Source organism: Sarcophilus harrisii, chromosome 4, assembly GCF_902635505.1.
Source record: "Sarcophilus harrisii chromosome 4, mSarHar1.11, whole genome shotgun sequence".
NCBI classification, from domain to species: Eukaryota; Metazoa; Chordata; class Mammalia; order Dasyuromorphia; family Dasyuridae; genus Sarcophilus; species Sarcophilus harrisii.
In genome coordinates, this window is record NC_045429.1 from 55,943,699 (window position 1) to 55,949,698 (window position 6,000).

The following is a 6,000-nucleotide window of genomic DNA, read 5'->3' on the forward strand; positions in this document are numbered from 1 at the left end:
AGCACTTTTCTTTAGACTGAAATTGAAAACTAAAGGCATTTCCTTTGCTTTCTGTGCTCTACAGAGAATACAAAAAGAAAGCAACGACTCCAGCTCCTACAGCTGACAAAAGCTCTGGAAAGTCATTTGGTGGACCACTGTGTGATATCCCATTAGAGGTAGGAGGTCCCAGAAATTTCAGAAAAGTCCTCTCCCCAGGGAAAATGACCTTAAATCTGATTTTTCTTGTGCAGCATGATAAATATGGAAATATGAATAGAAGAATTGCACATGTTTAACCTATATTGGATTACTTGTTGTCTAGGGGAGAGGGAAGGGAGGAAGAAAAAATTTGAAACATAAGGTTTTGAAAAGGTGAATGTTGAAAATTATCTTTGCATGTATTTTGAAAATAAAAAACTACTATTAAAAAAAGAAAAAAAAGAAAATGATCTTAAAAATAAATGTGTTGGGGCATCTAGATGGCACAGTAGACAGAGCACTGGCTCTGGGGTCAGGAAGACCTGAGTTCAAATCCAGCCTCAGACACTTAATACTGCCTAGCTGTGTGACTCTAGGCAAGTCACTTAACTCCAAATGCCTCAGCAAAAACTAAAAGTGTTTCCCCCTTCTCTCCCCTGGACCGTGGGCTCCTTAAGGAAAGAGACTATATTTTGCTTTTCTAAGTAGTAGGCAACTAGGCAGTACAGGAGATAAAGCACTGGATCTGGAGACAAATCTTGCCCAAAAAACTTAGTAGCTGTGCGACCCTGGGCAATTACTTAATTTCTGTCTGCCTCAATTTCCTCCTTTTAAAAATGGTGATAAAATAACACCTACTCCCCAGGTTTGTTGTGGGGAATCAAATGAGATAATATTTGGAAAGGGCTTTGTAAACTTTCAAAAATACTAGTTTATTCCCAGCTGAACACAGTGCCTAGCATATAGTAGGTGGTTATTAAACGTCAGGTGCATTTATGAGGGCAGCTAGATGGTGCAGTGGATAGGGTACCTGGTCCAAAGTCAGAAAAACTCCTCTTTCAGAGTTCAAATCTGGCCTCAGACACTTACTAGTTATGTGATCATGGAGCCTATTTGCCTCAGTTTCCTCAATTGTAAAATGAGCTGGAGAAGAAAATGGCAAGCCACTCTAGAATCTTTGCCAAGAAGGCCCCAGATGAGGTCATGATGAATCAGACACTGGAAATGAACAACATTAACAACAATAAATGCTAGTTGATCGAATGAAATCTCACTTACTAAAACTATCAGTCACTTGATGGACTCTCAAAGAAAACAAATTCAACTTTAACTGATTTCTATTCTGTGGGAACTGAAACTCCATTCTTTGATTAACTCATTAGCCCCTTCCTTCAAAAATTCAGATTGCATTCTAAAGCCAAAATCATGTGATTGAGGAGACTGAAGGTGGAAGTCTCTGAAAGTGACTAGGCAGATTGATTGACTGTAGTATGTAGAGAATACTGAATTTGGAGGCAGGGGGCCTGGGTTCCACTCCAACTCTGCTTTGTTGTTGTTGAGTTCTTCAGTTATGTCCAACTCTACGTGGCCCAGTGGGTTTTTCACAGATTTTTCTTGGCAAAGACACTGGAGTGGTTTGCCATTTTTTCCCCCAATATACCCCCATATTCCAGATAAGAAACTGAAAATGACTGAATAACACAAGAGGTTTAATCTATTAAAGTCCACTAGATAAATCATCAAATTAGAGAACTAGATATAAAGATTCTTGAAATGCCACCAAAAAACTCTTATCAGTCAGCCCTATCTATAAGATACTTTAGCAGAGATCATAATAAAACATTACTGAGAATGGATTCTAGTGACCAGAGAGAGAAGTGGTCTTCCTATGATATCACTATAGTGATGATAGGCTGGGGAAAAATAACAACAACAAAATCAAAAGCTGAAGGAGATAACCCTCAAATGATAGCAAATGGAACCAAGTTGACGAAACTGTGCATGTAGCTGTATCTGGAGGGAAAGGAAAAATAAGTGAGCTCTTGAAGTACAAGTGTTACACAGTATGAAAAAAGAGTTGGAAAAAAGGAAGTTATAGGAAGGATCCCTGGAAATCAAGGACCCTCAAAGCCCAGAGCTTCTCTGGGGAATGAACGCTAGATAAGCTTCTGTGGATGATCCCACAGTTCCTTTCAGAAATATCCTTTCTGATGTGGCTGCAGGTAAAGAAATTGCCCTTTTCCTATTATGCTTCAAAACAAAATGAATTACAAATGAAAGCTATTTCAATCAGAGAGGAATACTTGGTGGTACAGTGAAAGAAGAAGAAATATGAGCTCAGGAAACCCTGGGTTTGAATCCTCTCTGTTTATCACTAGGTAAGCTACTTTTCTCTAGGCTGTTATCTTTTTTTTCCATTTGTAAAATTAGAGTGTAGAGGGAAATTTGAACTAGATTGCCTCTAAACTTCCTTTCAGCTGTAAACACCATGATTCACTAAGCAGAATCTTTGGGTTTAGTTGGTCGATAGAACAGTGAATTGTACTTTTGGGCAATGTGGAAATGAGATAGCATGTTCATAGCTATTAGAAAAAAGAAAAAAAAAAATCAAATGTCACTAAAGACCTACTACACAGTGGCAATACTTTATTCCTTGGCTGGTATTTTCTGAAAGATTGGCCTGAATTCTCTGAATGCCTCGAAATAGCTTCAGGTTATCTAAATTTCTCTCATTTCACATATTGCCTTGTCCAAAAGGTTAAATAAGTGTAGTCTAAGTAGCAGTATCTGAAAGGGCAGGAGGAGCAACTCACCCAGGAAGGTTCTCTAAGCCAGAGAATGCAGCTTTCTCCTTGAGGGTGATGTGGTTGTAGCTCCTGGAAGTCTCTTTCAGCTCTGAGTCTAGGATCCTCCAAAGGTTGCAGGTGTCATGTGTTTACCTAGATGCCCAGCGACAATGCTGCTCACCTTGTCCTCGATGTTCTGAGATCCATGGGTTCTGTGGCTGCTTCTTTCCACACCCCTCTCCGGGGGTGGGGGCACTGAGCCAAGCCGAGAGAAACGGAAGGGACTGAAGGATGTTCGGGGGCAGAAATCAATCCCCTTGAAGCCAGTTCAACAGCATCCATGACCACCCTTCCTAAGAATGGGGAGGAGGCTCCTAGAGGGGAGAGAGGGAAGGGAGAATTGGAGACAAAAAGGAACCGGCCCTTTCAAGGTTGTCCCCAAATCTTTACTGTTTGCTGGGGTACAGAGACGGGGGGCGCTTCTCCAAGAGCATGGTGTCACAAATATCTTTCATTCCCCAAGCCCAAAATCGAGGAGGAGGAGATGGAGGATTGGCTTCTCCTTAAAGTCCACAAGAAAAGGGGGGACGGGGGAAGGGGATTGAGGGGAGAAGTGACTAGTGATAAAAGAGGGGCTTAATGAAGGAAATACAATGAGTAAGGGGCAGCTGATGGAGTGCGAGTGTATGAGCGATTAGGTAGAGGGTCTCCGGGGGCCCAGCTGGAAGGGGACTCAGGGGTTGGGTCCCAAATCGTTGCCGCCGCCCACCGTGCTCCCCCCCCCCCCCCCCCCCCCCCGCCTTCGCTAAGGCCGCGCGCCGCCGCCGCCGCCGCCGCCGCCACCTCCTCCTCCCTCTCCTCTGCACAATGAAGCTCAGACCCGCTCCATCTCCCCCAAACTCCTCCCCTCCGGGCCTGGGACTCCGCAGCTCTCGCCCCACAGCCTTCCCGTCCTCCTGTCCAGCCCGGTGCCGGGAGCTCACCGCCGAGGAGCCGCCGCCGCCACCGCTGCTCAGGGCTGGGCCATCCCACCTCCACCTCCGCTTCCACCTCCACCTCCCCTTTCTGCGGCCACCGGCAGCGCCACGGCCGCAGCTGCCTCGCCTGCCCGCCGCCCTCTCGGCCGCCGCCGCTCCAGGGGTGGGAGGTTTCGTGTTGCAGCCCCCCGAAGCCCCCACCAGCTCCTCCCGAGTCCGCTCCGCCGCTGCCGGCTCCCGCTGCAAACACTCGAAGAAGGGCCGAAGGGGCCGCGAACAGGCAAGAAACTTTGCTAGGCTGTGCCGCGCCGCGCCGGGATCTGTTATAACGCGCCGCGCCGCGCCGAGCGGGCCGAGCTGCTGCGCTGCGCTCTACTCTGCGCCTCCCGCCCCTCCTCCGGGCCTCTCTCTCCTCCTCCCGCCCGCCTAGCCTACGCGGCCCCAGGCCCGCCTCCCTCAGCCTCGTCCTCCCGCCTCCTTGCGCCCCCACTCACCTTTCCTGCACTTCCTCTCCTGCATTCCCACCCCATCCTCCAGCTCTTGTCCTTCTCAGTGTCCATCCCTCCATCTGTCCCTTGTCCATTTCTTGTACCCATCCAGCCCCTTGGGTATGCTCCCCGCGCTCTTCGACGATCCCCTCCCCTTTTCTAGCCTTGGTTCCCAGTTTTCCTTTCCTCAGGTCTGCGCTCTTGACTGTCTTTGCAACCCCTCCTACCTGTGTCACTGACTTGCCTCCTTTGCCCTTTGCCTCCCCGGGTCCGATATCTTAGCTTCTTCTCTTCGGTCCAATTTTGTCTTTTCCCGAAACCCTTCTGTCTTCGGCTTTGTACTTTCCTTTTTCCCATCCCTAGTCCTCATTTCCGGAATCAGCCTCTTCACATTCCCCCTTTCCCATTCTCCTTCCATCCTCCAGTATCTTCTGAGCCTCCCTATCTCCAGTTCTCTTTTTTGGCCACTTAGATAGATTTCACTTACTTGTTTCTGTCTTTTTTAAAAGTTAAATATATTTCTTCTGCTTTATGAACTACTCTAAAATCTCTTTCAGTTTCTTCAACCTCTTCCATCAATTCAGTCAGTTCCTCTCTCCACTTCATCATTTTCACCTTCTCTCCCATTTCCATCTTTCTCCATACACCAGTTTTAATTAGGGGAAAACGTAAAGCAAAATATAAAGTACCTTAAAAAGAAAGAACTAACACAGGAGAATGGTGAAAATTAAATCCAAGATTTTTTCAAATTTCATAAAAAATAAACAAACCCAAAAGACCAGAGACCCCTCTTTAGAATACTTTGGATACCAAGCACTCTAGACTTGAAGTCATGAAACCTACAAGCTCTGTGACCATGGAAAACCACTTAACATCTCCAAGCCTCAGTTTCCTTTTCTGTAAAACCAAGATAACTTCTGTATTTCCTACTTCACAGTTATCGTGAAGAAAATATTTTTCAAACCTTGAAGATAGCTGTGTTTTACCTATTGCCATTAGTAAAATAGATAAAGCCTTTGAAACTAAGCTTCTTCTCTAGGTTCATTAGTTACTCCCCAGCTACTAATTGGGTTCCTTGGGACACTGACTTGAATACTTCAAGGAACTATAATTTGACTCTGCATATCTGAGTACTTCTTCCACATGACATATTGCAATCTCTTTTTTAACTTAATAAATGGTTTCAAATTCTACATTTTGAATCACCTCAACATCACCTTCCACTCTCTTCTCTTTTGCTTGAGTCTTAGAAGAAGAGATGTCCCTTTTCCTTGCCAAGGCCAATCTTTCTATTTGTGCCTTAGATCTCATTGCTCCCATTACTTCCAGTAGCTTGTCCCACAATCATTTCCTCGTTTTCTCTAATTTTTAATCTTTCCCTATCTACTAGCTCCTTCCCTGTTGCCTTAAAATGTGCCCAGATCTTCCCCACCTTTATACAAACTCCATTTGACACTACCATCCTATAAATCTCCTCTCTTTTACAACCAAATTTTTAGAAAAAGCTATATTCTTTGCCTCTACTTTCTTCTCAGCACTTCTCAATCTCTTGAAGTCTGACTTCTGAAGTCAGTTTCACCTGAATCTGCTCTATCCAAAGTTAGCAATGATTTCTTAACTGTGATCATTTAATTGCCAGCTCTAATGGTTTTGTCTCAGCCTTCATCCTCCTTTACACAGTTGACACTGATGGCCATCCCTGCCTCCTGGATATTCTTCCTTCTTTGGATTTTTGGTGGCATTGTTCCCACTTAGTTTTCCTCTTACTCCAGTTATTTGCTAAATCAT

The 6,000-nt window shown here is 45.1% G+C and overlaps 1 protein-coding gene across 1 annotated transcript in view; it reads right to left on the bottom strand.

Moving 5' to 3' along the window:
• The window catches only part of GPR161 (G protein-coupled receptor 161), a 49,575-nt gene extending 45,725 nt beyond the window's left edge, over positions 1-3,850 (bottom strand). Inside the window, exons 1-2 of the mRNA XM_031936845.1 lie at positions 3,731-3,850; positions 2,775-3,121 (exon numbers count right to left, since the gene is read on the bottom strand). The gene's annotated coding sequence lies outside the window, so the exon portion shown is untranslated. The remainder of the gene's footprint in view (positions 1-2,774; positions 3,122-3,730) is intronic.
• Between the last annotated feature and the right edge of the window lie 2,150 nt (positions 3,851-6,000).